The following is a 16,022-nucleotide window of genomic DNA, read 5'->3' on the forward strand; positions in this document are numbered from 1 at the left end:
CCATGGTTCAATTATGTCATTCTCAGAGGTTTGTCCGGTATTCCAGCACTGGCTCGTGTCCCTCCAATCTTGATCGGGCAGTATCCTTCAGAAAGAATATCGCATCTAGATAACTATTAAATGCATTTCACACACAACCCTAAATGCTATTTTTTTATTCTTTTTTTTTTTTTTTTACAGGTTTTGACAGACATGAACAAGAAATAAAATTTAATACAAATAGACAAAAAAAGTTATGACTCAGTAATGTCATGAAGCATGGATATTTATAATTACATTATACATATTCGTACGTTATTATTTGTTGAGACAGCCATAAGATTGACATAAAACTCACCTTGGCCTCTGCTGCGTTGAGTTTGCAACACCTGAGTAGATCACAAGGCCTTAGTTGTTGTAATCTGCGACAGGCTATTGGTGGCAGAGAACCTGTAAATCCATTTTATTTTTATTAGTTTATTTGTAAGGGACAAGAACAAAGGCAAATTGATGTGTTGTACTGTACCTTTTGCTCCCTATCATACTCTGAATTTGTGAGCTTTACGGTAACAATTCCACCTCTGCAGTGGATCTGAGTAAAAAAATGGACAAAGAGTCAAGTAGTGTGCTCATACTGATGAACAACAGTTATTCAATTAACGCAGACTTACGAAGCCACAACGAGTTTAGGTGAACAAGTGAGCCGAGGACAAAAATCTATTTCACAAATATTTCTGGTCAGTTAACAAGTTTGCTGGCTTGTTTTTATAAAACACCAAACCACAGCGATATGTTGGTATATTTTTTAATTTAAATTTTTTTTTTTAAAAAAAAAACCCACATCTATTGGCAAACGTAATACATTATGTAATTGTCATTGCTGTTATTGCTGTTGCCCAATCCATGAACTCCATCTTCTGAGAAATCCTTATCTCTAAACATAATGTCAGAAGCAGCTTTTATGACATGGTACTTTTTTTTTTATCTTTAAAGAGCCATTTAGAATAGAAAAGACTCCAACACACAATCTAGCCTCCCTTTTTTCACTGATTATTTGAAATTCTTCTGTCTGGAATATTAAATAATTTGATGCAATTCAAAAGAAAAAAAATACACTTCTGCTTCCTTGCTTGACAGCAAAAATGTGTATATACACATGACAATTAGGAGATGATTTTTTTTTCCTTTTTACTCATAAGCAAGTATTTTAGACCAAAATGTTCTTGTTTGCATAGTTAGACAAATGTATTCTTTATATCTCAGTCCAATGGTGAAAGGGTTTAGTTTGAAAAATGAGATGATGAGAGACAGGACAGGGCTGTAGCAAGATTACTTGGACATGCTAGTTCACATGCAGGGCAAATCGATATTAATATTCACCATTGACCGGTGTGCGAGACTCTCTCCTGTAACAATTGTTGAAACCGCAGGAGACGGTGGTCTCAGGTAACTTTTTTTTTTTTTTTTTCCAAAGGCATTGGGCTTGATGGATTCTTGCACAACTACAAAACAAGCACAAAAACTAAAGTTAATCACAGAAGGAAAAAACTAATCTCGATATATCCTGTAACATACTGTAAATGAATATGTATCAGGAAAAATACATGAGAACGATCCCAAAATGATCTGTCATCAAAAATATGCCACGCTGACATTGTCAATATAATAATAATCCATTAGTCATGGAAGTGCTTTTAAATTTTTATTTGGAGCTGCACTTTGAAGTCAAAACAACTACAATGTGTTACATTTTCCAGCTGTGCAGAAGCAAGCAGTTTTGCAGCATCATCTGGGATTTTTAACCACACTTCCTCTACAACAAAGTGAAACATAGTTTGCAGCAATGTGGCTTTCAGACATGGCCCGAGTTAGCCTTGTTCACTTTTGCTTTGTCTCATCATAAAGTCAACGCATGTGGTGGATTTCCTGGTCTGTGTAGCACGCTCACCCAGACAAATGGCGCTTATGTCAAGCAGGAACAAAGGAATACTTCGACACACAGGCTTTTGGGCTAAATTAGGTTTATTGAGAAGCCTAAAGTAGCCCAAAAGCCAATGTCTCGAAGTATTCTTTTGTTCCTGTTCAACATAAGCACCGTTCGTCCAGGTGAGGGCGCTACACAGACCCGGAAATCCACCGCATTTAGCATCACGGACAGTTCTCTTTACTTTGCTTATTGTTTGTCTTTACTGCGGGGCCGTCTCGGATTTCATGCCGGCTATGAGGTGAGCATTTTCTCACATTTGAATCTGGCGGGGAGGCACGGTGGATGGCAACCAGTTCAGGGTGTACCCCGACTTCCTGCCCGATGATAGCTGGGATAGGCTCCGGCACGCCCGCGACCCTAGTGAGGAGAAGCGGCTCAGAAAATGGATGGATGGATGGATGAATCTGGCGGCCACGCAGTGTCCCCCCGAAAGCGGGAGCCATATGCGGTAGTGCATGGACGGTGCACGTGGAGTCTGTGAGTTGAGTGGGACTTTGGATACTTGAACTAAATTTGTTATTGTTAAGTTATAAGAATAAAAGGGGGGATTGGAGGCTCTCTTATTTTGAAATGAGGTGTTTGATGAGCATTCCTCAACTTTCTCACTCTTTTTTGCCACCTGTCCCAGCATTTTTGGAACGTGTTGCAGGCATAAAATTCTAAGTGAATGATTATTTGCTAAAAACAATCAAGTTTATCAGTTTGAACATGAAATATCTTGTCTTTGTAGTGTATTCAATTAAATATAGGTTGAACATGATTTGCATTATATATATATATGTATATATATATATACACACACACACACAGTGAGTACGGTAAGTATTCAGACCCCCTTAAATGTTCTACCTCTTTGTTACATTTCAACCATTTGCTAAAATCATTTAAGTTAATACTTTTTTTCTCATTAATGTAAACACAGCACCCCATATTGACAGAAAAAAACGTAATTGTTGAAATTTTTGCAGATTTATTAAAAAAGAAAAACTGAAATATCATACAGCCATAAGTATTCAGACCCTTTGCTGTGACACTCATATATTTAACTCGGGTGTTGTCTGATCATCATTAAAATGGTTTTGCACCTTCATCGGAGTCCAGCTGTGTTTGATTATACTGATTAGACTTGATTAGGAAAGCCACACCCCTGCCTATATAAGACCTTACAGCTCACAGTCCATATCAGAGCAAATGAGAATCATTAGGTCAAAAGGAACTGCCTAAAGAGCTCAGAGACAGAATTGTGGCAAGGCACAGATCTGGCCAAGGTTATAAAAAAAAAATTGTACAGTGGCCTCCATAATCCTTAATTGGAAGACGTTTGGGATGACCAGAACCCTTCCTTGAGCTGGCTGTCCGGCCAAACTGAGCAATCGGGGGAGAAGAGCCTTGGTGAGAGAGGTAAAGAAGAACCCAAAGATCACTGTGGCTGAGCTCCAGAGATGCAGTCGGGAGATAGGAGAAAGTTCTAGAAAGTCAACCATCACTACAGCCCTCCACCAGTCAGAGCTTGATGGCAGAGAAGCCCGACGGAAGCCTCTCCTCAGTGCAAGACACATTAAAGCCCACATGGAGTTTGCTAAAAAACACCTGAAGGACTCCTAGATGGTGAGAAATAATATTCTCTGTTCTGAATATACCAAGATAAAACTTTTTGGCCTTAATTCTAAGCGGTATGTGTGGAGAAAACCAGGCACTCCTCATCACCTGTCCAAGGTACACATTCTGTAATTTACATTTACTTCAAGAGCCATTTATTTTACATTACTTCAACATGGCATCGCATCTGCTGCAACATGACATTAAAACATCTAAAGCAAATATACACACAACATAACATGTTTTGTGCTTGAAAGTGCATTAAAGAACAAAAACAAAGTAGAGCTCCAGAAAGAGAAAAACAAAAAAGAATATTAAGAATCTAGTCATTCGCATACTGAAATGATAACCTAACTGTCCACATATTGAACACATGCTGAACACCCTTGGGCTAATAATGTATTTTTTCAATTGTTGCGGTGAACACTCTGGGCCTCATCTGGACGTGTTATGAAAAAGAAGGGTCTTTCTCATATGCGCAGGAACTCTGTGCTTCCATACTTCCTTCTGAGTTTTTGTTCTTGGGTAACATTTTGACTTCTCTGGCCTCACGGACAAACTATTGCACCGTTTTCGATATTTTTCTTTTTTCAGTTCAAGTTATTTCATCTTCAGATCAAGGGTCTTTATTTGTCTGTGGACACACATTGCAGAACGTCTCTTATTAGTCTCACTAGAAGTGTGGGGAAGGTGAAGAGGCGTGGGAGAAGACATGGCAGATGGTGTGTCAGATGGTGTGGGAGGTGGCGTGGAAGCCGTGCACAATCTCTCCAACTCTCTTTGAAACTACCAATAGCCTGTCTTTATCGCCATGATCTTCTGACCTACCTTTGCTTCCTGTCAGATAAATCACTGATGGAGTTGACATTTCCTTCTTCCTTTCGTTTCTGGTTTCGTTCTCTTTCCTCCTTTAAATATTCTTCGTACTTCTCTGGGTCTTTCCTCAATCTTTTTCTGTATTCTCTCACCCTCTCTGCTCCATTCTTTTTATGTTCTTTTGGCATTGCTGCTTGCTTTCTCCCAGCTTAGCTGTATAATGTCAAATATAAATCGACAATATCTTCATGTTTTATTATATCATACATTATTTAGCACTCTGAGATTCTTAAGAATGAAATGGGCTTTAAAATCAAATATAATATAATAACATTATTATTATGTTTTAAGAGTATAATGTAATAATAATGACCAAACATAGCCTTAAATATGTGGAACATTACATGTTGTCACTATCGTAATGATTATCACAACCGAAACGTTACAATTTGTTACGGTTGTGACATTTTAAGCTAATTCCTAGCATAACTCAAACATGCTAACAAGTAAATGGCTAGCAACAGATGTTTGAACAGTGGTACACACAACAAAACATACTATTTTGCTTTGAGCCCCCAAAGGTGCACTTACTTGCAGATAACATATGTACGGTTGTGACAATTATTAATGTAACATACTGATTTTCAGACTTTGGAACACATTTCCTTAAAAATGATGAGAGGTAATCACTCACCATGCAGCCATGAGGGACAGGAATGCAGTGTCAATTACTGGTCAGAAATGAAGGTGTGTGGCTAAAACCACCCATGTGGTAAAACGACTCGTGTTACGGTTGGGACATGAAAGTGTGGGAAAGCATTTTTTAAAGCATGTTTTGTAATTAAAAAAAAAAAAAAAAAAAACTTCTAAATGAATCTAAATATTTTACATTCTGTTTAAAATAAACAAATACAATTTAAAAGACACCAATGGAAAAAAAATGACAAAATTCTTTAAAGTATTATTTTCATGGATTGAAATTTAGGGCGTAGATATTGGGACAACTACTTCCCAATAGAAAGTACATAGGAAGGTGGCATAAATAATGATTTTATATATATTTAACTCAATTAGTTAAAGATCATAACATCTTAATCTTGAATAATATTGAAGGTCTGAAATCTTCTATTCTAAAAAAATCTATTTTATTGTGGGACAGCAATTTGCACAAATTCAGTAGAATGGCCCATACACACGCACACACACACACACACAGCGGGTGAAATAAGAATTTAACATGTCAGCATTTCTTTCATTAAATATATTTCCAAAGGTGCTATTGACATTTCACCAGATGTTGGGAACAACCCAAGTAATCCATACATACAAAGAAAGTAGAACTAATAACATCACAAATTAAGTTGTGTGTAATAATGTGACCCCTCCTTGAGCCGTCACCCTATCGTGGGGGAGGGGTTTGTGTATCCCAATGATTTTAGAGGTTCTGGGGCTTTATACATCCTGGCAGGGTCACCCTTATGAGCAGGGCTTAGATATTGGGCAGCCGTGGCCCAATGGTTAAGATCATTGCCTGCCACCGTGGGCGACCCAGGTTCAAGACCCCAACTGGACCATCCGCCAACATCCCCGGACTCACGGCTGTGGTGTCCTTGAGCAAGACACTGATACTCCAAAATGCTCCCCGGGTGCTTCAGCTGCCCCCTGCTCCTGTGTGTCCCACTAACATGTGTATGTGTTCACTGTGATGGGTTAAATGCAGAGAACAAATTTCATGTGTATTCATGACAATAAAAGGTGATTATTCTTCTTATTCTTAGGATGATGAAAAATATTGGATCTCGTTTTCCCTCGCCCGGACGCAGGTCACCGGGCCCCCCTTTTGGAGCCAGGCCTGGAGGTGGGGCTCGAAGGCAAGTGCCCGGTGGCCGAGCCAGCACCCACGGGGCCTGGCTGGACACAGCCCGAAAGGGTAACGTGGTTCCCCCTGCCCATGGGCTCACCACCTTTGGGAGGGGCCATAGGGGTCGGGTGCAATGTGAGCTGGGCGGTGGCTGAAGGTAGGGACCTTGGCGATCCTCGTGGACCATGTTCCGCACCTCCATTGCTGAGGCGGCCGTCTGGAGCTGTGGCTGTAAGGTGGTTGCTGGAGGGTCCCTCAGGAAGTAAAATCTCTGATTCAGGAGAAGCAATGTGGGTTTTGTCCTGGCTGTGGAACAGTGGACCAGCTCTACACCCTCAGTAGGGTCCTCGAGGGTGCATGGGAGTTCACCCAACCACTCTTCATGTGTTTTGTGGACTTGGAGAAGCCGTTGGACCGTGTCCCTCGGGGAGTCCTGTGGTGGGTGCTTCGGGAGTATGGGTACCGAACCCACTGATACGGGTTGTTCGGTACTTGAACGACCGGTGTTAGAGTTTGGGTCGCATTGCCGGGATTAAGTTGGATTCGTTTCCGGTGAGGGTTGGACTTTGCCAAGGCTGCCCTTTGTCACCGATTATGTTCATAACTTTATGGACAGAATCTCTAGGCTCAGCCAAGGCGTAGAGGGGGTCTGGTTTGGTGGCCTCAGTGTTGCATCTCTGCTTTTTGCAGATGATGTGGTCCTGTTGGCTTCATCAAGCCGTGACCTCCAACTCTCACTGGAGCGCTTCGCAGCCAACTGTGAAACGGTTGGGATGAAAATCAGCACCTCCAAATCTGAGACGATGGTCCTCAGTTGGGAAAAGGGTGGAGTGCCCTATCTGGGTCAGGGATCCTTCCCCAAGTGGAGGAGTTCAAGTATCTTGGGGTCTTGTTCACCAGTGAGGGAAGAATGGAACGGGAGCTCAACAGGCAGATCGATGCAGCATCTGCAGTGATCAGACTTTGTATCGGTCCATTGTGGTGATGAAGGAGCTAAGCCGAAAAGCAAAGCTCTCAATTTATCGGTCGATCTACGTTCCTACCCTCACCTACGGTCACATTCGCTGAAGAACATTTTGAGAAGCCAGTTAAATACTGGGAGAATATAGTCTCGTCTGATGGGAGCAAAATTGAACTCTGGATACCATAATGCACACCACATTTGGAGGAGAAATGGCACTGGACATCACCCTAAAATCACCATACCAACAGTAACATTTTCAGAACATGATGGTGTGGGGCTGCTTTTCAGCAACTGGTAATATTTAACTTGGCCATTCTTGACAAAATGGCCATTCTCGACAAAAATCTGCGGCCATCTACAAGGATGATGAAAATTAAACGAGGGTGGACAATTCAGCAGGATAATGATCCAAAACATACTGTAAAGGAAACTCTCAATAGGTTTCAAAGAAAAAAAATGAAGTTGCTAGAAGGGCCCAGTCGATCACCTGACTTGAATGCAATCAAAAATGTATGGAAAGAAACTCAAGGTCCATAACAGAAGCCCACGGAAGCCTCAAGATTTGCAGACTGCTTGTGTGGAGGAATAGGCCCAAATCACACCAGAGCAATGCATGTCACTAGTTTCTCCATACAGGAGGCGTCTTGAAGCTGTCATTGCAAACAGGTTTTTGTACAAACTGTTAAATAAATACCAATTGGCATGTTCAATAGTTTTTCCCTGTGTCATTTCACATTATGATATGGAACTTAATTTCTGATCTTATTTGTTCAAATTTCTTTGTATGTATGGATTACTTGGGTTGCTCCCAACATCTGGTAAGATTTTCGTCAATAGCACCTTTGGAAATATATTTAGTGAGAAAAATGGTGGCGTGTTAAATATTTCAGCCGCGGCATATATATAAAAAAATGTTAATCAGTTCTAAACTCAAATCACTGCCATCATAAAATCCTTATTAACTGTACATGGAATGCAACATAATATTGTTAACCATCGTACAAGTACAAAAGTTAACCACTTGTAAAACACCGTTAACCCTCACCAATCAATTTTGTGAGGCACAATAAAAGCATTGCTGAGCGTGCAGACAGAGGAAGGATATCAGTCACCTTGCATATACACAGGTGACATTATAGTGTATTTTCATTTCCTCCTTTATTATTATTGTTGACTTAGCCAAATATTTTCAGCAGTCTTTAACATGATTTGACAATAAAATACAATTTTGACAAGTCAAAAATGACAGAAGAGGTAATTGTATGCAGAAATGTGTGCACCTTTCAGTGTAATTTACATTAGATTTTTTATTGTTTCCTCAAATACAAAGTACCCACATACAGTTTTACAGTATATTATATTGCTACAAAGTCTGATTGTCAGACTAGAACACACTGAAGCCACTGCAGACAGTGGATGAACTCTTATCAAACTAAGCTCTTATGTAACATTATATAAGGTTATGCCACTTGCACGGCCTTACCCATTGTTACATATTTGCCAAGTCAAGGTTTTAGGTGATGAAGGCTGATGAAACAGGCTGGGACGCAGAGCCACATGTATTGATCCTGCATGTTATATTTTCAAAGTTTAGGATAAATAATAGATACTTCGTTTCTCCAGTGGAGTTTGTTCGCAAAACACCATATTACCATTGACTCAAGTAACTGGTGTATGTGTATATATATGTAATTTCACTTGGTAAATAAATGATGCAATAATTCTGTGCCATTATGTGCCACTCAGTAATATGTTGAAATGAATCAATGCTATCCCCCTCAAACTTCAGCATACTGATTTATTTTTGTGGCAGCCACAGCTTCAAGTTAACACTCTAAAAGGATTTCTGGGTCAGTAACTCATGTTTGAGTGTTAGACAAAATCTTCCACAAAACCACAAATCTGTGGAAGAAGACTACTGTTCAATCTTAAAATTTCTGTTTGATACTGGCATGGAAAAAAATGATGCTACCTTAATGATGGTACTTAATATTTTGTTGCACAACCTTTTGAGGAAATTACTGCCATCAAACAATTTTAACTCTCAGTGAGACTTCTCAACAAGTATTTCGGGCACCTTCTCATGAATGAACTTCTCCAACTATTTCAGGTTTGAAAGGTGCCTTCCCCAGTACAATACTATAATTAATTTAGATTAGGGTTTTTCAGATGTTTTGTTCTTAGCGATTTTTGGTATGTGTGTTTTGGTTCATTCTGTCCATTGCAAAATTGTTGGACAAACAATTTGAAATCAAACTCAGTGACGCACAGCCGATAGAACAAGCGGGTTTTCGTTTACAACGATTCTTCAAGTTCAATACAAATTGATGATGAAAGAGTGCCAATACGTCTAGGAAAAGGGGTCAGGCAAGGCGACACAGTTTCCGAAGCTATTTACAGTTTGCCTTGAAGAAATATTTAAAAAGCTCAATTGGGAAAAAGAAGGACTAAAAATTAACAGCGCTTATTTGTGCCATCTTCGTTTTGCAGACGACATCATTTTATTCCCCTACGAAACTGAACAACTACAGCGTCGTATTCAAGAATTAGACTTAGAAAGTGGTCGCCCAGGTCTCAAAATGAACAAAAACAAAACGGTCATGTTCTATCGTTACTGTCCACAAAAAGATGTCAAAATAGACGACTATGTCCTAGATGCCGTTGACAACTACATCTATTTAGGCCAACTTGTAACAATGAATGGAAATGGAAGCACTGAAGTTGAACGCTGCATAAAGCTTGCCTGGCAGGCTTATGTAAGGCTGAGTGTTATGGTAAATGGAGTGCACTTATATAGCGCTTTATCTACACCATCACAGTGCCCAAAGCGCTTTACAAAGCCTCACATTTACAAGAACAATCTTCCCACGTTATGCAAAGGCTCCGTGTAACCCAAAAGGAACGTGGAACGCCAAATGTTGAAAATAAGTATTCGCGTCAAGAAAAGATGCAGTTGGATAAGACAGCAGATGTGAGTTACCGACATCGTTCAAAAAATAAAAGCCTGAAATGGAAATGGACTGGCCACGTTGCCCGAACAGCTGACAAAAGGTGGACCACAGAAACTATCAATTGGATACCACTGGACACAAAGCGACCACGGCGAAGACCTAAAAGTAGATGGATAGATGAAATTATTAAACACACCGGAATACACTGGCAACAAAAGCCAAACTGCAGTAGTAGTAGGAAACGTGAAGAAGAGGACTTCATCCTGCACTGGATAGAAAATGGCTGCTGCTGATGATGATATATACAGAGGTGGGTACTAACACGCTACATTTATTCCGTTAAATTTACTCAAGTAACATTTTTGATAAACTGTACTTGTTAGAGTACTTTAAATGCACCGTACTTTTTACTTTTACATAAGTATTTTTGTGAAGGATTGATACTTTTACTCTGTTACAATGATCGACATGCCGTTCGCTCCTTTTATTTATTCATTCTTGCGCGTACGCATCTAATTTTAGACTCCATCTTCGACCGCCGCATAGGGCGCCCGTCACGTCAATGACTAATGTCATCATAATCAGACGACACAAGCCAGTCACATGACCACGCATGATGCTTTCGCGAGCCAATAAAAATTACTAATTTAAAAAAAACAAAAAAACAGCAGCTCGTGTGTTTACATACTCCAAAACACAACAGCTCTGTCATGTAGTTCTCAAATTGTGACTGCCCAAATTTGGATATTTCAGCCCACTTCTAACTTGAGAAAACACCTTGTGGTAAGTTGCAGATGTTTCTATTGTTGTATTGGCAGTGATGTGGCAAAATTAGCCATGTCATATGGTGTCGCACACGCATACACGATCACTAAGTCCGTTTGCCAACGGCTTCTTCATCAAGTCATTTCGGGGAATAAAGCAAATAATGTTTCTGTATGGCCCAATGCATGTGTTGTTGGTTTTTGGGCAGTTAAAAATTTTAATGGTGGCAGGTCCGTGTCGACTCCCATATATTATTATTTTATTTTATTTTATTGGATGCTCATGCTCTGATTTAAAAAAATAATAATAATAATAAATCAGAAGTTACTCATAAGGTACTCCTTGAGTATTTTTTTTCATTGACTACTTTCTCAAGTAAATATTTGGATGACTACTTTTTACTTTGGTCATATTATTCTAAAGAAACAGTATTCGTACTTGAGTACAATATTTGGCTACTCTACCCACCTATGGATATATATAATATACACAGTATATACACAGTATATACAGTATATATGTGGAACTTTTCAAAAATCCAAAGAAGCAAAAATAAAAATATTCCACACTTTTATTCCATCATTGTGAAATGCACTGACAGGCACATGACAAGTATGGTAAGTTGGGTAAAAATGCCGCGATAAATTAATTGTGGTTACTTTTTTTTTTTTTTTTTTTTTTATACAGAGGAGAAAACTATATCCTCCCTTCAAAATGCATCATAAATGAAAAGAAAGATATGAGGCTGAACCATTAGTTTATGAAATGATGACCTATCGCAGGAAGGCGTAGCCATGGTTAGGTGCTGAACCTAAATGTCACCCTGGTGGTCGGGCTGGGAAATAGCTTGTCCTGGACCATTGTCTCTCATTTTTTTGATGTGCCAAAGCTAAACTTGTTTGACACAGTGCATCGGATGTGTGACACAATCCTGTCATCCCTGAACAGAGTGGTCTACTTCCCACGCTGGCACAGGGTGCATTTGTTGGCCACGGTTCTCAATACCTTGCCAACAGCCCGGCTTTCAGCCACTATTTGTGAGCCATGCATTGATGCCATGTCTGCAATATGGCTCTCCATAGTCCACTTGCACAAGAATACACAAACAGGAAACCTCTACTTTCCGGCTTCGGGAACTCCGAGACTGAACGTAAATATCGGGGGATATACTATTTGGTTCAGATCAGCGGTTGTCAAGCTTAAATACCCAAAGAGCCATTTGGATTATCTCCCACAGAAAAAAAAAAAACCAAAACCCACTTGAAGACACAAAACACTTTTGACATTTAAAGTGAGCATAAAACTGTGTATGTTCTTTTTCTTTTTACTTGTATGTATAAATACTATAGTGTTTTGCATTTATGAAATCCCTTAACTGCTAAAGAGAACACCAAAATTGTATTTCTGCATGTAATACAAACTCTGTAAAAAGACGCTTGGTTGAAGCTTACTTTCAATGTTTATTTGAGTTTTCCTTGGACAGTATTTATGAAATTATGCTTCTGTGTTAGCTCATCATTTTATCACGTATAGTAGGGCTGGGCATTGTTAAGAATCTGACGATTCCATTTAATTAGCTTGTGATTCTATTCAATATAAATTCTTTAGGGTTGCAGTTCAATTTAATATAGATTTAAATGCTCCGATATTGATTCAGTAAGAAGTAGAAATGCACAAATAAGAGTATATTTTGACGATTTTGAAATTTGTATTTTTGATGCCATTAGGGCTTTGAAAAAAAAAATGGCTACCTCGGCTAATTTGACCACAAATATTTGGTTGACTCAAAACGTTCTGCCTCGAGGCAATAAAACGTATTAATACAGCATAAGCATATTTGCACCGACCAGAACCTATTTGCGCCGCCCGGAACTATTTGGCCACTGTCCATGTTTACCACATGGACATTTGTTGCACACATATGCACTGTTGGGCGAGGTGAGGGACCAGACAAAGCACGGCTCCCAAAACCCCAATGACGAGTACAATTAATGGATTCAGGTTTCCCTTGCCCGGACTCGGGTCACCGGGGCCCCCTCTGGAGCCAGGCCTGAAGGTGGGGCTCGAAGGCGAGCGCCTGGTGGCCGGGCCTGCACCCATGGCCTGCCGGGCCTGCACCCATGGCGCAACCCGAAAGGGTAACGTGGGTCCCCCTTCCCATGGGCTCACCACCTGTGGGAGGGGCCATAGGGGTCGGGTGCAGTGCGAGCTGGGCGGTGGCCGAAGGCGGGGACCTTGGTGATCCGATCCCCGGCTACAGAAGCTGGCTCTAGGGACGTGGAATGTCACCTTTCTGGCAGGGAAGGAGCCCGAGCTGGTGTGTGAGGTCGAGAAGTTCCGACTAGATATAGTCGGACTTGCCTCCACGCACAGCTTGGGCTCTGGTACTAGTCCTCTCGAGAGGGGTTGGACTCCCTTCCACTCTGGAGTTGTCCACGGTGAGAGGCACCGAGCAGGTGTGGGTATACTTATTGCTCCCCGGCTCGGGGCCTGTACGTTGGGGTTCACCCCGGTGGACGAGAGGGTAGCCTCCCTCCGCCTTCGGGTGGGGGGACGGGTCCTGACTGTTGTTTGTGCCTATGCACGAAACAACAGTTCAGAGTACCCACCATTTTTGGAGTCCTTGGAGGGGGTGCTGGAGAGCACTCCCACTGGGGACTCCATCGTTCTGCTGGGGGCCATCAATGCTCACGTGGGCAATGACAGTGAGACCTGGAAGGGCGTGATTGGGAGAAACGGCCACCCCAATCAGAACCCGAGCGGTGTTCTGTTATTGGACTTCTGTGCTCATCACGGATTGTCCATAACGAACACCATGTTCAAGCATAAGGGTGCCCACACGTGCACTTGGCACCAGGACACCCTAGGTCGCAGTTCGATGATCGACTTTGTGGTCGTGTCATCGGACTTGTGGCCGCATATCTTGGACACTCGGGTAAAGAGAGAAGCGGAGCTGTCAACTGATCACCACCTGGTGGTGAGTTGGCGCCGATGGTGGAGCAAGATGCCGGTCCGACGTGGCAGGCCCAAACGTATTGTGAGGGTCTGCTGGGAACGTCTGGCGGAATCCCCTGTCAGAAGGAGTTTCAACTCCCACCTCCGACAGAACTTTGCTCATGTTCCGAAGGAGGCGGGGGACATCGAGTCCGAGTGGACCATGTTCCGCGCCTCCATTGCTGAGGCGGCCGACCGGAGCTGTGGTCATAAGGTGGTTGGTGCCTGTCGTGGTGGCAATCCCCGAACCCGTTGGTGGACACCAACGGTGAGGGATGCCGTCAAGCTGAAGAAGGAGTCCTATCGGGCCTTTTTGGCTTGTGGGACTCCTGAGGCAGCTGATGGGTACCGGCTGGCCAAGCGGAATGCAACTTTGGTGGTCACTGAAACAAAAACTCGGGCATGGGAGGAGTTCGGTGAGGCCATGGAGAAAGACCTCCGGACGGCTTCGAGGAAATTCTGGTCCACCATCCGGCGTCTCAGGAGGGGGAAGCAGTGCACCACCAACACTGTGTATAGTGGGGATAGGGCTCTGCTGACCTCGACTCGGGACGTTGTGAGCCGGTGGGGAAAATACTTCGAAGACCTCCTCAATTGGGTTCTCCTATCTCTGGGGTTGAGGTCACCGAGGAGGTTTTTAACCACCTCGGTGACCTCAACCACCCCCGGGGCAAAGCCCCCGGGGGTGGATGAGATTCGTCCGGAGTTCCTCAAGGCTCTGGATGTTGTATTACTGTCCTGGTTGACACGCCTCTGCAACATCGCGTGGACATCGGGCACAGTGCCTCTGGATTGGCAGACTGGGGTGGTGGTCCCCCTTTTTAAGAAAGGGGACCGAAGGGTGTGTTCCAACTACAGTGGGATCACACTCCTCAGCCTCCCTGGTAAGGTCTATTCAGGGGTGCTGGAGAGGAGGGTCCGTTGGGAAGTCGAATCTCAGATTCAGGAGAAGCAGTGTGGTTTTCATCCTGGCCGTGGAACAGTGGACCAGCTCTACACCCTTGGCAGGGTCCTCGAGGGTGCATGGGAGTTCGCCCAACCAGTCTACATGTGTTTTGTGCACTTGGAGAAGGCGTTCGACCGTGTCCCTCGGGTGGTCCTGTGGGGAGTGCTTCGGGACTATGGGGTACAGAACCCCCTGATACGGGCTGTTCGGTCCCTGTACGATCGGAGTCAGAGTTTGGTCCGCATATCCGGCAGTGAGTCGGACTCGTTTCCGGTGAGGGTTGGACTCCGCCAAGGCTGCCTTTTGTCACCGATTCTGTTCATAACCTTTATGGACAGAATTTCTAGGCGCAGCCGAGGCGTAGAGGGGCTCCGGTTTGGTGGCCTCAGTATTGCATCTCTGTTTTTCGCAGATGATGTGGTTCTGTTGGCTTCATCAAGCCATGACCTCCAACTCTCACTAGAGCAATTCGCAGCCGAGTGTGAAGCGGCTGGGATGAGAATCAGCACCTCCAAATCTGAGACCATGGTCCTCAGTCAGAAAAGGGTGGCGTGCCCTCTTCAGGTCGGGGGTGAGATCCTGCCCCAAGTGGAGGAGTTCAAGTATCTTGGGGTCTTGTTCACGAGTGAGGGAAGAATTGAATGGGAGATCGACAGGCAGGTGGATCGGTGCAGCGTCTGCACAATACAAATACTTAATAAGTTATATTGGCTTACTTGGCACCAGGACACACACCCTAGGTCGCAGTTCGATGATCGACTTTGTGGTCATGTATTCCAGGTTGGACACTAAAGAAGGAGAAAAGGATCTATACGGGTTGGCCAGACAGAGGGATAGAGATGGGAAGGATGTGCAGCAGGTTAGGGTGATTAAGTAAATATGATTAAGTAAATATAAATATGTTGACTGGTGCCAGTAGTGTGCTAGATAGATGGAAAAAATACTTTGAGGAGTTGATTAATGAGGAAAATGAGAGAGAAGAGGCAAGTGTGGTGGGCCAGGAAGTGGCAATGATTAGTAAGGCATTAAAGAGGATGAAAAATGGAAATGCAGTGGGTCCAGATGACAGTCCTGTGGAGGTATGGAAGCATCTAGGAGAGGTAGCTGTGGAGTTTTTGACCAGCTTGTTCAATAGAATTCTCGTGCGTGAGAAGATGCCT

The 16,022-nt window shown here is 42.7% G+C and overlaps 1 long non-coding RNA gene across 1 annotated transcript in view; it reads right to left on the minus strand.

Annotated features, from left to right (window-relative positions):
* LOC133412957 (uncharacterized) overlaps nucleotides 1-16,022 on the minus strand; it is a 27,828-nt gene continuing 11,806 nt past the window's right edge. Inside the window, exons 3-6 of the long non-coding RNA XR_009769811.1 lie at nucleotides 1,360-1,481; nucleotides 506-571; nucleotides 338-429; nucleotides 1-85 (exon numbers count right to left, since the gene is read on the minus strand). This is a non-coding gene — a long non-coding RNA (uncharacterized LOC133412957). The remainder of the gene's footprint in view (nucleotides 86-337; nucleotides 430-505; nucleotides 572-1,359; nucleotides 1,482-16,022) is intronic.

The sequence above is a fragment of the Phycodurus eques genome, chromosome 14, assembly GCF_024500275.1.
Source record: "Phycodurus eques isolate BA_2022a chromosome 14, UOR_Pequ_1.1, whole genome shotgun sequence".
NCBI classification, from domain to species: Eukaryota; Metazoa; Chordata; class Actinopteri; order Syngnathiformes; family Syngnathidae; genus Phycodurus; species Phycodurus eques.